Raw genomic sequence first — 16849 nt, 5'->3', positions numbered from 1 at the left:
AACAGCGTATTGCTTACGTTTCTATATGGCAATTTTGCACCCCTAGAAGAGAACGAGGTGGTCACCCAAATTTATAGTGCTCTATATTATGGTCCTATACTATTATACCAAATGTTTAAATTAGACAATTTCCAAAATTAAAGAGTGGGCTAAGGTACCCCTTCCAAAATTTTAAAGTAGTGCGTCAGCATACACATGTCTTATGAAAGGGAATGGACCTCTGTATACGCCCATATAACCATATAAGGTAATATGACCTAATCAAAGGAAATTAATTAGGTCCAAATTCCCCGAAATTTGACTTTGTGGCAGTTTTACACATGAAAGGAAACGAGATAGACCCCAAACACTGATAGAGATACATACCATGGTCCTAGGCTACTATACCAAATTTTTCGATTTCGCTATTTCCATACCTTAAAGATGGTGGTCCTGTGTACCCCTGCCAAAATTTAGGCGGTGGAGCAAGCTTAGTGATGGGTAAATTCCCGGAAAGATATTTTTCGTAAATATTCCCTGGGAATATTCCCGGGAAGATTCCCAAAATGCGAATTTATCCGGGAATTTATGTTCAACCAGAAAGAAAATTGCATTCTATTACTATATTATGATTTCAAAGTTGACTTAATTTTTATATCACAGCATATTATTTCTGCTGTTCACAGAGGATTCTTTAAAAGGTATATTCTGAACGGTACTATGTTACTTTATTAACACTTTATTATATTTAGAAAGTACGTATAAATGTATATTTATTTCCAATATGTTCTATCAATTGAATATATGTGAAAAGTATATAGTAACAGTTTAAATTTATATGTAAGTTAATTTGCTCAACTAGACTATTACTGATATTATAAACACATTAAATTTATAAATGTTATAAACCAATTGGATTCGGTAAATGCTAGAAGATACATGTCTCACCAATTTATCAACATTTGCGCATACATATTTATGTTCACATAATGTTCAAGATACTTACTTATATTTATATTTTAGGACGTACCATTGCCAACATGGCCTTTTATTCTACCTATTTCTCGAAATTCCATACGTTAATTCAAATGTAAGAGAAGTCCCAGTACTTCTTTAGAAATTCGAGTCAGAGAGAGAAGACAGGCCGACGTGTATTACTATTGGTGGTTCAGGGTTTATTAATAGTATTTCATCTCTATTTCTACATAGTTCTAGATTACTTTACAAAATGGTTCCTTTTCATCATGTGTGAATTTGAACTTTGCTAATTTTGGCTGTTGTTTAGCATTGGGGCCAGCTTTTGCACATACTTTTTTGCGATATTCTATTCCGATTCGTTTGTTTTATGGTTTCATGCGTTAAATTACGTTACCAACATTAAATGCAGTCAGCGTTGCTGAGCGAGCGTTAGCAAATGAAGGCGGGATAGAGCCTTGCGTGGCACATTGTTTTCTATCTTCGTTACCAACAATTCAGTTTCTTTTCTCACATAAATCACTTCCACTTACCTTTCCGTTTTGTATGAATCACAGTGAAAAAAAAAACAATGTTCGAAAATTTCTTGACTACTTGAACATCTTTATCAACTCATTTCTTCCATAAATCATCCTACTTTTTGCTAGTTTTGGCCCCCCATTTCTAAACAGTTATCTTATTTTTTAGTGCAAATGAAAATGGAACTTATAAAATCATATTATTAGTTATATAAAGTACAGTCAAATAATTTTAAATTTTTTAACCTCCAAATTCTTTCAAACCTAGAAGTAAATCATAATATATTAAAATAAAGTAATTAGTCATATGGTTATTATAATTTGGAAGATATAGGCCAGGGAAAAACCCGGGGATATTCTAGATGTTAAAAGAGGGAAAAAGGTATGTGCTGTTGTTTTCTATGGAACCTCGTTACGTTGGTAGGGCCTCTTAAGGAATCCTAATGTGAATTATATGTATGGCTTTTCGGCAACTTTGGCTAAACCTAAGGTAATGAAAAGGTGTGGGATATTGGCAAGAAGTTATATAGGCTTAATTCGTAAGACAACATCCCGGTATTTAACCATTGGAACTCAGAAACATACAAAAAATGGCCCAATTAGATACCATTATTTCTATGAGCCATTTAATTGCATGTAGAACCTCGAAGGTACAAATGCCGGGATGTCATTTTACGAACAAGTCCTATACAATGTGTTACCAATATTCCTCAACATTTTCGGTCCTCATGTGTAGCTACAGTTGTCGAAAAGCTGAAAATAATATTAAAAGGTTAACTTCTATCGGGAACATACCAACGACACGAGGCCCCAAAGGAAAACATGTCAAATAAATGTTTGTCTATTTTTATCATCTTTAATTGTCTCCCAAAAGTAGTAAAATCTATTTTGAAACATCCTGTAGAATCGTAAATATACGAAATACCAATATCGCGAGAGAGTAAGCATAAGCACTGTCAGAGTGTATCGCACTCAGTAAACTCCTGTTGTATATCCAGAGCACTGATATTCATTTTGTGAGGACAGCCTTCATCATGATATTCTCACCCTGTAACTAATGTGCGGGTAAGGAATTTGCATAAAGATGAGGGCCAAGCAATCTGCGTGTGGATAAATGAGGGTGAGAGTGACGATGTGTGAGAGCGAATCCCAAGTAGTCCTCTTAGGCCAAAGGGCCAAATAATTTTCACGCGGTTGAGGGTGAGTGAGGGGACTCTTTTCAAGTTTCACATCCCACAATTTAGCCTGCTATATTATGAAGAACGTGAAGATAAGAAATGAAAGAAAATGGTGGAATGAAGAAAGTTGGAATAACGGGGGAACCCCGCAGAAACACGCACACCATGTTTGACCACCACAAAGTTCAGTTGGCGCGAGCTGAGACCAGGTGAGTGAGGGAAAAGTCTAGTGAATTGTGTGAATTTGGCGGTTGAAATTTCAGTGAGAGTGAGATACGCTTTAACAAAATGTACATCTTTGGTTGACATTGACCAATATGGCACACCAGTGTTGGACGCAAACCTATTATCACAGCTTGTGCTCACTATTCGTTCCTATATGTGTCTTTACAGGCATGCTGCCAAAGAAGCTCTACACTCCGCAGCAAATGCTTGATGTCCTACTAGATGTTAGAAATGGTGTTTCAGTTCCACGGCAGCAAATACGCATGGCATACCGCGAATATGGTTTACTTGATGCGAATATGGCCTTCTGGTTACATAACCAGAAATTTATAATCAGTCGAACTGTATGCGCAATGGGTCCAAAACCTGTCCTATATGCTGAAGATGTCTTAGAGAAACGGATTATTGAAATACAAACAGATAATATCCCGTTTCGAAGAGAAACTGCAAGAGAGAGTGCTATAGCTTCTAAAATAGCTTGAAAACTCAGGACTCGAAACAGATAACCTTTTGTTGCAGTAATTCTAGGAAATTAATTGTTTCAGAGCTTCCTGAAAAGACATCCAAAGGTTACTGAAAGAACTCCGCAGAATATCTATAGTGCTATATGTGGTATTACAGAAGAACATGTGATGTCATGGTTTGATGAAGCTAAGGTTTATCTCAAGTTATAGTGTCTCTTCGAAATCACAAACAACTGTAGCATGTTTCTTAACATATACGAATCAGCTTTCTTCAAAGCAACAAAGGGTAATACGGTTTAAATGAAAGGGAAAGAAAAATGTATATTATAGAACTACAAGTAGAGAATAGAAAATTTAAGTCTGCTGGTGACAGCAAATGCAGAAGGTCAGCAGGGAAGCACGCCAATGATTGTCTACAAGTATGAACTAGTTCAATCAAACCCAAGTGATCTTGTTCCTGATGGCTGGGAACTGGACTGTCAAATATGTTCAGAAACTTCTGAAGTTTGCAAAACAAATATTTTTTGCGTGGTTGACAAATTGTCTTATTGAACTATTTGATATCCTGTTTATGGATGTACAAGTATCATTCTTAAATTTACATTTATCCTAGTTTTGTTCCTCAAACGGCATCGAAAGGTTTTGTTTATATCCAAATTCTACACACCTTCTTAAACCCCTTGATGTCGATGTTTTACGACCATTAAATCAATTTTAAGTGCGAAATTAGAAGACAGAACATCAAGTAAAGTTTCGGAAATAATATTTTTGAAGTTTATTAGACATATCACTGAAACATTCGACATTAGATGCATTTAAAATTGGCTTGAGAGTTTATATTTTATGTGCTTTTGACTAGCGACAAATTGATTTAGGCGAACTTCGATAACGCCATAATTACGGAGAGGATACAGAAAGCAGAAAGGAAATTTCAACGAGCAATTTTAGAAGATTTGTAATAGTTATTGAATCTTAATTTTCACGAAATAACTATTATTACTTTAAATTTACTTGAAGGACTTGCAACCATGGAATGGACTCACCGAAAATTCAGCTCTTTTCTACCTTTGAAATGAATTAAAATCGCAAAATTTTAACGAGTCAGTGCAAAACGAAAATGTATTTCATATGAATGATGTTACTCAAGTTGTCCAAGAAATTGCTGCACCCACGCACGGCAATATTTCGCAAGTCCAAACAAACAGATTTAAATTAACTTTTCAAGGAATTGAGTTCTAGTCTGTCCGTATATTTCGCACCAGATGACGCGTCGAATAGTTTGCTCATATTCTCTGATACAATGTCCAAGCATGTTAACATTCTTCTCCAATTACAGCGAAAATTAAAAATCCAGACGTGAGTACGGGCGCCTCCTTGGTGACGGAATTAAATACACCAATTCAATCAGCGAGTAGAAAAAGGAGAATATTCTCCAACACGTTACTTTTGAAAAACGAAAAGTATAACTGCTTACCGGAAATACCGTTGCTTATATAAAAATATATGTATGGGAAATTTGTTGGCGTATGTTAAGACCTTTCATTTCCCAAAATTCCAAAAACGTAAATCGATTGGCTATTTAGATATAGAGAAATTGTTATCGTAGAATGTTTTCTTTTATTTTTGGAATGTTCTTTTTCTACTCACCGATTCATCTCAGTGGTAGAGCGTTCACCTCCGGTGCTTGGGGTCCCTGGTTCTATCTCAGCTCGCGCCGTGTGGATTTTGTGGTGGACAAACACTGTGCTAGTAGGTTTTCTCGGGGTTCTTCCGTTTCCTCCCACATTCCTAATTCCACCATTTCACTCATCTCTCATAATCAGCGTCTCCTTTAGCCTAACCAGCATTAGCATGGGACGCAAAACTTAAAGATTTCATTTCATTTTTTCAACTTCTAGAATGTAACCTTTTTCACAAATATCAGGAATATTTGCAAAATCGGTTGGTTTTATTTCTTCTTCACTTAGCCGTTTAAATCCCTTAAATGGCAAATATTGACTCATTGCCCATCCGTACAAGTTCTAGCATCCAAGTACATTAATTACGAACCTTATTTATTTTCATTATAATCTTCCAATATTTGTTGTTTGCTTTTACATATCTTTACTACGTTGTGAAATTCCTTCTCTTATGCCTTTCTCTATCATCAATACCATGATCCGTTAGTAATTTTAATTCTGTATTTGTCACCTTTAACATTGCATCCCAAGCTAAAACTTGGGATGTCATATACAAAGCAGGATCAAGACCATAAGCTTTAAGACATGTTTTCCTAAAATTCTCAAATATATCTGCTAACAATAATACATATGTTTTTAAATATAAGTCATGATATTGTCTGAGATTCTTAACGTTAAATGTTTCCTATACTTTTTATGGATACTCATAATCTTCATCACTTATATGTGTTAGTAAGCTTATTAAAGAATGCTTCTTTCGGTAGAAGTTTTCTTTCTCTAAACCAATTCCAATCGTTAATAATAATCATATTGATAAACAGCTTTTTTTGTTACAAGTTTGATCTTCTTTTCGTCAGGATAGAAGTGTTATGTGTGAGTCATTTGCTCTCTCGTTAGGCTTGATGATAATTTGTCTAAACTACATGCAATAAATCTAACCAAATCTTTGAATTTTAATTTGATAGTTCCAAACTTTTTACTGAATGAAAAGTAGCGTTCTTCGTTATTATGTATTAAACGATTTGTTACTTTATTCCATCCAAGCTCTTTAATGAATAAATGAGAGTCGTATCATGTTAAGTTATGTATAATGACTCGCACAAACTTTGGAATTGTAACTTTTAAATTGCAATTATTTCATAAAGGAGCTATAAACTCCCTGTTATATGATCATGATGTTTAACTTTATAAATATTTTCAGTGTATTTTTCTTTGCAGTAATAACCAAATTCGAATTTATTAAACTCTCTTCTCTGTTTCTTTGTTAAAGGCAATTTGTTACTTTGCTTATAAATATTAGAAATTTTTAGCTTCTTTCTCTCATTTATTTATGAGCATTTTAGCTGCATTTTTATCTCTAAAGAAAATATGTTCCGTTTTAGTTTTATCACTTTTTACAATGTAATAAAAATCCAGAGGATTCGTGTTGTTGATATTTATGGTGTATAGATTATTTTGAGAGTAACATTCTTCACATCCCATAACTTTCTGTAATAAGCATTCAAAATCGGCATAGATTGCAAATAGCATTCTCATTTTATATTGATGGCTTTCGAATTTAACAAACGTATCTTCTTTAGGCACCATTATTTTTACTGCTTTATTTGCTGAACAGTCTTGTTCGTCTTTATCTAGTGCAATTTGTGAATTAACATCGCTCACATAAATATTTTCGAGCTCTTTTTTGTTATTTGAGAATAAACTAATTTACTGAAGTATTTAATCCTGCAATAAAGTGTTTTAACTTTTTTCTTCAACAAGTTTTTTTATATATACAAAAGTTACATGTTTTTCGTTTTTTGTTCCGTCTGTGATGTAATACATAGATTGAATAGTATTTTTCATACGTATAGATATTTATGGTATTCTTAAGTAAATTTTCCACTTTTGGAATATCGCTTTGTTTTACAGGAAAATGAATATGTCTTAGTTTAGATTCTAAGATTGACAATAGTAAATTATTTTTTATACCTGTTCAGGATGTGACTTTGTTGGGTACAAGGCTCTGTATAATGAGTATAAAAAGCATTTTTCAGCTTCATTCTTGACATCAATTACTGCCTTTTTCTTTTGAATCTGTTTAGGTAGATCTATGTATCATCCTCTGTATGGCACATATTTAAGGATTGCTAGTTCTAAAAAGTTAATGTTTATATGAACCCAGCCAGAATCTCTAGCTTGAAACTCATCCATTCTTGTTCTTAACGTTCGTTTTATATTAGTTAGTGCTTCCTTTAAATTGGTTGATTGGTATATTTCTCGGTTTTTCAGTATTAAAATGAAACTTTCGTATTTCTTTTCCTCTCTTATATTTGCAACTTAAACATAACTTAATTTTCAATTAGTCATGTTTTAGGTAGCTGAGTAGCACTCTGTTTAATATAGCTCTGGATGTTGTTTTAATATAATGTTCTAATGGTTATTCTCGTTTATATTGTGTTGTGCATTTCCATCTTTCTAATCTTGTATTATTTCGTCGTTTTACATCGATTGGTATTGATTCAACTCTGATTTTCGGTTCTTCAGGTATTTCTCTTTTGGATGGAAATATTTTCTTAAATATTTATTTACTTTTAGTTCTTCTTGTATAGGTTTATCTTTGAGAAAAATATCTTTAGTTACTTTTTCTGGTTAATCTTTATATAAGACGGTTTTTGTTTAAATGGCTATAGTTTCTAATTTGTTTTTCTCTAGCTTTTTGTTTAAGTTGTGATACGTCCAAGTCACTATAGTTGTCTACATGGTAGGATGGTTGTAGCTGCATAAGATTATCAAGTTCAATATTTTTTCTTAATAAGTTCTGCTTTTCGTAATCGGGAATAACCTTTAACCCCCTTTCTTTACATAAGTTTTTTTTTTCAGTTCAACTACTGTATGTCTAATTATATTATACATTATTAATCTCTCGTTGTTTTGTATACATAAAAATAAATTAAATCATTTTCGTTATCTAATACAATAGCTAATACTCATGTGACATAGGAAATATTGATGTTTATTAGTATATTGTATTATGTCGTGGCTTTCATGGGAATAACCCATCAAAGTTACTAATGATTTAATGAAAACTAATTCATTTTAAGGATGTAAATCACCATCATCACGCTCGCTATTACTATCCCAATTTGATTCTAGCGTATATCTTTCATTTTTTTGTTCCTTTAATAACATTTCCTTTTCTTTTAACGATATCAGTTTTTCTAATAACGCTTATATTAGTTTAAGATCGCTATGAAGGAGTTTAAATTGTCGATTAATTAAATCGCGATACTTTTCCATGTTTATGATATATAAAAAATTTTCGTCCATTGTTTTAACGGGTGAAAGACTCCCTTTCAATACGCAACGACGTACAATTTGCTGGGCCATAAAAGACAAAACATATTAAACTATAACCATAAGCATTTGTTGCCTTAATTAAGATATAATCCGATCGTATACACAGTCAATTTTTAAACACTATCTTTTTGTGATAGATATGTCCAAAGATCATTACTTTTACCTTTACGAATATCTAGTTTCTGTTGCATCAAGTTACATAACTTAATACTGTTAGTATCTCCAAACTTTTCGTATATTATCTCGTGATCTGGATATTATTCTTCTGCTTCAATAAGAGGTTTATATGGACTTCTGTTTTGGCATCTGCTAACATTATAAGGGAAAGGATTGTCAAGTTTCTTCTTCTAGAATATGATTAGACAAATTATCTTTTGAGTCATCATATGTATATGGTGATGCTATTGTTTTAAGATATTGATTCTCGGTTTCTAGCTCCTCGTTCTTAATCCATGACTCTCATTTGTCATTTCCTCTTCTTTACTTTTGTTTGGAGTAGTTTGTTGTGTTTCTACATTGTATAAAATATTGCGTGAAATAGTCTTTAATAATATCATAATACTTATCATGAAAGTCTTGAGATATCCATAAAGCGATTGCGAGAAATATTTTCTTATACACATATGTCCCGGAAATGAATAGCTCTTTCTCGTTTGTACCTTCTGGTTCTATATAATACGTTGAATTTAGCTTCCTATTTTCAGAGTTAGCTAATTACCAGTTATCAAACCTTTTACCACCACTCTGACATAACTTTGTAGCATTAAAGTATCCTGTTCTTTTATTTATAATGAATTTAAAATCTCCCAATAAATCAAACCAGTAATTATCTTTGATCTGTCCGTAACAAATATAGTTTTAACTAAGACAATTATCCATAGTGCCCATATTTATTGTATAGAATATATTTTTAACTTTATTTTTCTTTGATGGTATTTCTCCTCTGCCACCTGTTACTTTTTTGATAATCTCTACACCCGGAATTCCGGCTCGGGAAATATCCTAACCTTTATTGGGCATTATTCCATAAAAGACAATACTTACATTTACACTACAACATTACTTTTATCTATGCAGCTATTATGCGAATAATCAAACCCTAACAATCTAACGTATACTCTGTCACATTTCTTTCTCAACACTTTCCCCACCAAGTATTCATCTTTGTGTTTCGTATTTAACAACTCTGGTTCGTAAAATTTATCTTACACATCATCTTCTTCTAAATCTTTAGTTCTATATGTAGGTGGATTAGGTGTAATAACCTCATTAATAACAAATTCTTCTGCTGACCAATTTGGTGTATATCCTTTCTCAAATCAACCTTTAGTTTTACTTCTATGAACATAATCACCAATCTTATACTTTGGCTTAACATGCATATATTCTTTCTTATACACTTTATTCAATATTGTTTGCTCATACTTTTTATTAACTTCTACAGTCTTTAAGCCAATTGTTCTATGCACTCGATTATCATACTCGGTAACTAGTGTTGGTAATATCTCTAGACATTTATAATTTCCTTGTGTTGTAAATTTCTTCTACGCGTTCTGTTTAACCGTACTATTTAATCTCTGAAAAACAGAAGGTTTCATACCACTATAGGTTGAGTAATGATTATTGTTATTTTCCTCCATCAACTGCTTAAAGTTTTTATTGTAAAGCTCTTTGCTTCTGTAAATTTCTTTCAAGTTTTATCTTTAAAAGGAACAGCAAAAGCATATTTCGAAAAGACATCGATGATTGTTTGCAAATACTTGTAGCGTTTGTTTAACATGGAGACACCTTCTAACACACCACTATTCATTTCCATAGGATTTACTTGCCATAAACCATCTATACCTTTAACACTAACACTTAACCTAGGATAGTTCTTTCTGGAAGAATTGTGAATTTATTCTATATTGTTTTCTCTAACACCTTTACCCTCATATAGTCAATCTTTCTTTACGAATTGGGTTTAGTAATACCATATACGCTACATATTCATTTCATTAAATATCCTCCATTCTTTGTTTTTTCATTTCTAATGGTATCTTTCTTTGTATCTGTTTGCTTCTTACACATAATACATCAGCATTACAATTTATTTTATAGAAATGTAAAATTCATCATTGCTTAATATTACAAACCTAACGTTATCATCATCAAATGAATTGTTTTCATCTTCATTTTCTCTTTCTGTATGCATAATAAACAGCAACAATTTGCCATGTTTTAAATCAGAAACTTTGGATGGTCTAATTGATAACTGATAATTTATATTAAAATGCAATGAAAAACTTTCAACTACAGTGTCATATTAAAATATGTCTATAAGATATAAATTGTGACTTGATTCTATATGCATTATCCTACCTCTATTAAGTAATTTGTAGGCAGCGCAGCTAAATTATATACAAAAAAGACTGGTTTCTTAATATCATCTTCTGTCAATCGACATGGTAATTCTACAGTTTCTTTTCGTGTAAGTAAATTAAACTCTTCTTTATGCTGATTCAAGCTGTTCTAACGTTACAGCATACTGTTTATCGATAGTATTAGATACAGTAAACCAATCTTTTATTCTTAAAATCAACCCAGGATGTGTAATTTGACGTAAAAACTTTTATCTATTTTTATAAAGTATTTTTTAAGCTCCTCTTTCCTAACAAACGTCAGTAATAGCATATTACTGTTTTCCCTACTTTTAATATTACCAAAAATATCCATATTTATTCTATTGCAAATGTATTTTTTACGAAAGCCCTCTTTCTGTGTACATTAAAATAAACGCTAATTTTCCTTCCTCCATAGCAGAATTTTTATTTGGTTTGATCGTAATTATATCGTTATTGTTAAAGCCAAAAGGTAACTCTTTAATCAAAGTATCGCCCAAATATGTATATAAAAATATCTATCAAAGCTTAATTCCCTGTGCATTATTTTACCATTTTATAGACAAATTTATAACCATTAGACAGATTAAATATTTCAAAGATTGGTTCGTTAACATTTTTAGCTCTCAATCTACATAGTAGGTGTATTGTTTTTTTTCTGCATAATTAATTTCTCGGTGTGTTTCTTCACATTTGAAAGTCTTCTTTCGTATCAATCATCTCAACATCAATCGCATCTTTCGTGACATATGTGTCGTGTAACGTTTCTAACACATCTCCAAATCGTTTTCTATTCTTCTCTAATTGACTATTAATACTAGCTTCTAATTATCTAAGTTGTCTTAGGTTAACAACGTTATTTAAATTCTCAAGTAGTTTTAATTTATCTTCACTAATATTAATATCACTTATCCCACTTTTAACATTACCAAAAATATCCATAATTGTTATATAAATATATATATCTATTTAACAGCGAGAAGAACAGCTATACGAACTCAACCAAAACCAATCAAATCACAATTCTCATCACGAATTGAAACTTCGAAATTATTAAATTTCTTGCGATGTATTGGAAAATACCTTTTTCTAGGTTCATATATAATTGGTTCTCTAAATTCTGCATTTGCTCTTAATGTTGCCTTTAAATATGTTTCGTTGTAGATGGTATCGTTATCTTTTAAAATCATACCTTCTGCTAAATTACAGTGAATATTTATAGTATCAAACGAGTGAAACATTGGCGGCTTATCTCCGAGTTGTTCTGTTTTTTTTTTTTAGCTAAGTTCTTCTCACTAAAGCCTAACACAGTAATGTTATCTAAGATTACCTAAGATTATGTTATCTAATATTATGTCACAATGCACGTTAAATATTTTAACTCTATTGCTAAAATATTTAACACAATACTATTTTTCTTTCTGTCCTCGGTAAATTTAGTATATGTAAAAACATCGGTGGTGTATGGAAGATTTGATTTAGTATGTTCTTCTAATTCTTTTAAATTATATTGATCAGGTTGAACTACAAGTTGTTTTGGAAGTACAGATGAGTTACGACAAACTGTTGATTTATTGTTTCTTTCTGTAATGTTTGGAGTTAAGTATGTTGCATAAAATATTGCAAGTGCTATTTCCAAATTGTTTTCAAAGTGATAGAGCAAAGACATGTTTAATACAGCTGAATAACCATTTAAATTAAATATTCACATTTATTGTTTAATAATTATTAAAATGGATAATTGGGATATTAAAGTAAGGTTAACAGAGGAACCAACGAAGAGAAATAGGAATGTTGTATTACTTCGTGATGCTATAAGATGTTTAATGGTTGGGCCTTGTGGGAGCGGAAAAACAACGTTAATGATTGATAATTGCTTGTAGCACCAGAATGGTTAAAATATGCAAATATATATATCTAATCTAAAAGTCTCAATCAACTTAAATATCAACAACTAATACAATTTTTTCGAGATATAGGATGTGGTATTAAAGATACAGTAGCAGTAGTAAGAAGAAACAACGAAGAGATTATTCCACTACAGGAATGTGAGCATGATTTTGTGGTAGTGTTTGATTATTTCGTTTTAGAACAACAAAACCACCTTCGAGAATATTTTACTCGAGGTCGTCATAAGGGTTTAAACCGTTTCTATCTAGGACAAACTTATTCTAAGGTACCAAAACAATTAATTGGAGATAACTTAAACTTTCTTTGTATCTTTCGACAGGACAATGTGAATCTAAAGCACATATATGATGAATTTGTTGAAACTGATTTGAAAAATTACAATCTTTATGCAATATGTGTTGGGAATAAGAGCATGGTTTCTTAATAATTGACATGTCTAGGAAAACGAATAATGGTAATTACGGAAATAAAATTAAAGAATTTTAAAACTATAGTGAATCAAAGGGGGTTGAAACGCCTCCTCCTTGTCAAACATGCATCCTTACACAGTTTTTATTAACGAACCTTGAGCGTACTATGTGATCATGAAGTCAAATCAAAGCGGGGTAAACCTTAAACGTAAGCAAGTGAAAACGAACGTACTAAATTTAGTCCTTTGTTATTTATCTTCGAAGGCCAAGAGCTAGCAGTTATACCATACACTATAATCCATGGTTCAAAAACAAAGATGTTGGCAAAATACTTGAATACGTAAATACTAGAGATGCAATGGAAAGACATGTCGATGAAAAATATAAAAATATTTTTGAAGAGAGACGTGTTTAACGGCGCTTTTGTAAATGAAAACGCAAAAACAATCTTATCAATGAATCTGGTTTATACTCTAATCTCAAAGTCGAAACAACATAAAGCTAAAAAAAATCAAAACGTTGTATCACATCAGAAGTACTACCAATATTAAGAAAAAAATCGTAAACGATTTGAAGAAATAGGGTGCTGTAGTAGAGCACCCCTTAAACTGCAACCACATACAAATTTCATCAATGAACCTGGTCTATAGTCTCTAATTAGGAAGTCGAGGAGGCCACAAGCAAAACAAGTCTTGGGTCTAACTCATAATGAAAAGAAAACATAATTTATCAACGAACCTGATATATACTCTCTAATCATGAAATCAATGAAACTTGAACATGATTGTTCGTAAGCAAACGCAAGCGAACGATCCTCAACATGATTGGACGTACCTGAACGTACTTGAGCGTAGATAAACGTAGGTGAACGTGTATGTTGTGTTACGTTGTGTTGTGGTTTTTACTTTTCTTTATATATAAAATGTATCATAATAAATCTAAGAAATATATAAAGTTAAGAGAAGAAGTGGTTAAAAGATCTAAGGAAATTAAACAGGCTAATCGTAGTAAATATGAGAAATATGAAGAACAGGATCATCCTGTTGTCGATGCAATTAAGTATTTCGGACAAGATATATCAAAAGTAGCAGAAGAAAATAAAAATCTAATCCAAGAGTTAGTTCTAGTTGCACATGAAAATGCTAAAGTAGATTCAAGCTTATTAGTAATACCTCGTATGTATGAGAGTTCAATAAGTGATAGTGATATGCCTATAACAGGAGAAATAACACATATAAGAAAGCACATTAATTATAAAGTACAAGGAATAGTCTTCAGCAAGTACTCATTTTGGCAAGACCGCCTCAAGGTATTATGCAACTAGAGATCATAAATATTTTGGAATACAACCATATGATGACGATGGGAAAATCATACATATGATAGGGGAAAGTATGCTTCGAAGAAAGAGTATTATAAAAATATAATGAATCAATTTAATTGTTTAAATATGAGCTTAATGTAACTAAGCAAATAAATGGAGAATCAACAGACGAACATACAGAAGAGATTGTTGGTAGAATTAACTATTCGTTGAATGAGATAAGGTCATTACAAAATGATCTGGCTTACATAAAAAAATAATATTCTTTTAATTTTTTTGTATAATAAATAGGGAATGACATCACAATTAAACACGAAAAACAATATTAACGTTTTAGGACTAATTAAATTGCAAGATATGGAGGAAGAAAAATCATACGAAATAACTTATCAAGTTTTAAAAGACATGAAAACTAAGAAACAGTTTATGAAGTATGGCGGAATGAAAAATCTTTCTAATGGTCATAAAATGCACCAACTGTTCTTCAAAAATGAATCTAAGTAGTAAAAAATGAAATCGATAAAAATGATCTTAGAAAAAGTGAGTTGTTAGTATGGAGTCTCATTAGTTTACTCCGTCAATCAATGTGATTGTAAAAAAATGTATAAAATGAAACGCAAGTAGTATTCGAAATCAATGGTTGTTTATTCAGCTTGAACTACGATCTGTGGACATAGCTTAAGAAACCATTTTTCCGATAGAGAACGAAATTGGGAAATGATTCCATTACCAGTACCGAAACTTGTAATTTTAAATACGTTTCAAGTCTTTTTATGGTATAAAATCGTATCATGAAAAATCTCTGTTGATCTTCGTTTGAATCTTAAGAATCAATGAAAATTTGGCGGTTATAACGAATTGAGAATTTCGGGAATTTTTACGGGCTTATTTTTGAGCTTTATAGAAAAACTTATTCTTTAAGAAAGTGTTAGAATTTTATGAAAATTATGCTAGTATTTTGTGTTTTTCAAACAGAATAAAACAGCGGTTATTAAAAATCACAATTGTATCCTTAAAGGTAGGCAAGAGAGTAAAGCCTTTAATTCTATCTTGATATCCGTTTGCATTTTGAAAACTTATTAAAAATTAGGAAGATATAAATATTTTCATTTTTGCCCTTGAATTTTATAGGTTATGCAATCCGCTACACGCACCTCTGTAGGTATATTACCGCCAATACATACGGTCCAAAAATGCAGTCAGATTATCAAAATTTTCAATAGGAACTGAGATATTGATAATCTTAATACTACTATCTTTATAATTTACAGCTTCTATATACACCTTATTCTTACGTCGTCTTCCTAAAGGATCGTGTGTCAGCAAGAGAAATACGATATATTTCGTAACTTATTCAATGACATCATGTATTACGTTGTCAATCGAGGATACACTACGTCATCGATGCAACGCCACATGGTGGACTGAAAAAGAGAGTTTGTATATTTATGTATGTTTGAGAGAACAGATTGCTAAGAAATATACACTATGTTATCAAAGTATCCGGACACCTGGCTGAAAATGATTTACAAGTTCGTGGCGCCTTCCATCGGTACTGCTGGAATTCAATATGGTTTTTGCATACTCTTAGTCTTGATGTAAGCTTTCACTCTCGCAGGTATACTTTCAATCAGGTGCTGAACTGAGGAGAGTTATCAATGTAGGTAAGTGAGTCATGGCACGAATTTGGCAATCCAAAACATACTAAAGGTGTTCTATGGGAATCTAAGTCAGGATTCTGTGCAGGCCAGTCCATTACAGGGATGCTATGGTCGTTTAACCACTCCGCCACAAGCCATGCAGTATGAATAGGTAATCGATCGTGTTGAAAGATGCAATCGTCACCCCCGAATTGCTCTTCAACAGTGGGAAGCAAGAGAGAACTTAAATGGTCATTGTAGGCCTGCACTGTGACAGTGCCACGCAAAACAACAAGGGGTGCAAGTCCCCAAGAAGAAAAACACGACTACATCATAACACCAACACCTCCGAATTTTACTGTTCGCACTAAGCACGCTGACAGATGACGTTCAACGGGTGAATACCCACGCCCTGCTATCGGATCGACACATTGCGTAGCGTGATTCACCGCTCCAGACAACGTTTTTCCACTGTTCAATCGTCCAATGTTTACACGCCTTAAACCAAGCGTGGGGTCGTTTGGTATTTACCTGCAAGATGTATAGCTTATGAGCAGCCACTCGACATGAAATTCAAATTTTCTCCCCTCATGTCTGTCATCGTACTTGGAGTGATCCTGATGCAGTTTGTAATTTCTGTGTAATGGTCTGGATAGATGTGTGCCTATTACACTTTACTACCCTCTTCAATTGTCGGCGGTCTCTGTGAGTCAACAAACGAGTTCGGCCCTTAGGCTTTGGTGCTGTACATGTCTATTTAAGAATACAGATCAGATAAAGTGAACCTAGGGATGTTTAGAAGTTTGAAATCTCGCGTACAAACTTC

This window comes from Thermobia domestica, chromosome 3, assembly GCF_964235325.1.
Source record: "Thermobia domestica chromosome 3, izTheDome1.hap1.1, whole genome shotgun sequence".
Classification (NCBI taxonomy): Eukaryota; Metazoa; Arthropoda; class Insecta; order Zygentoma; family Lepismatidae; genus Thermobia; species Thermobia domestica.
Note: the sequence above shows the minus strand (reverse complement) of the source record.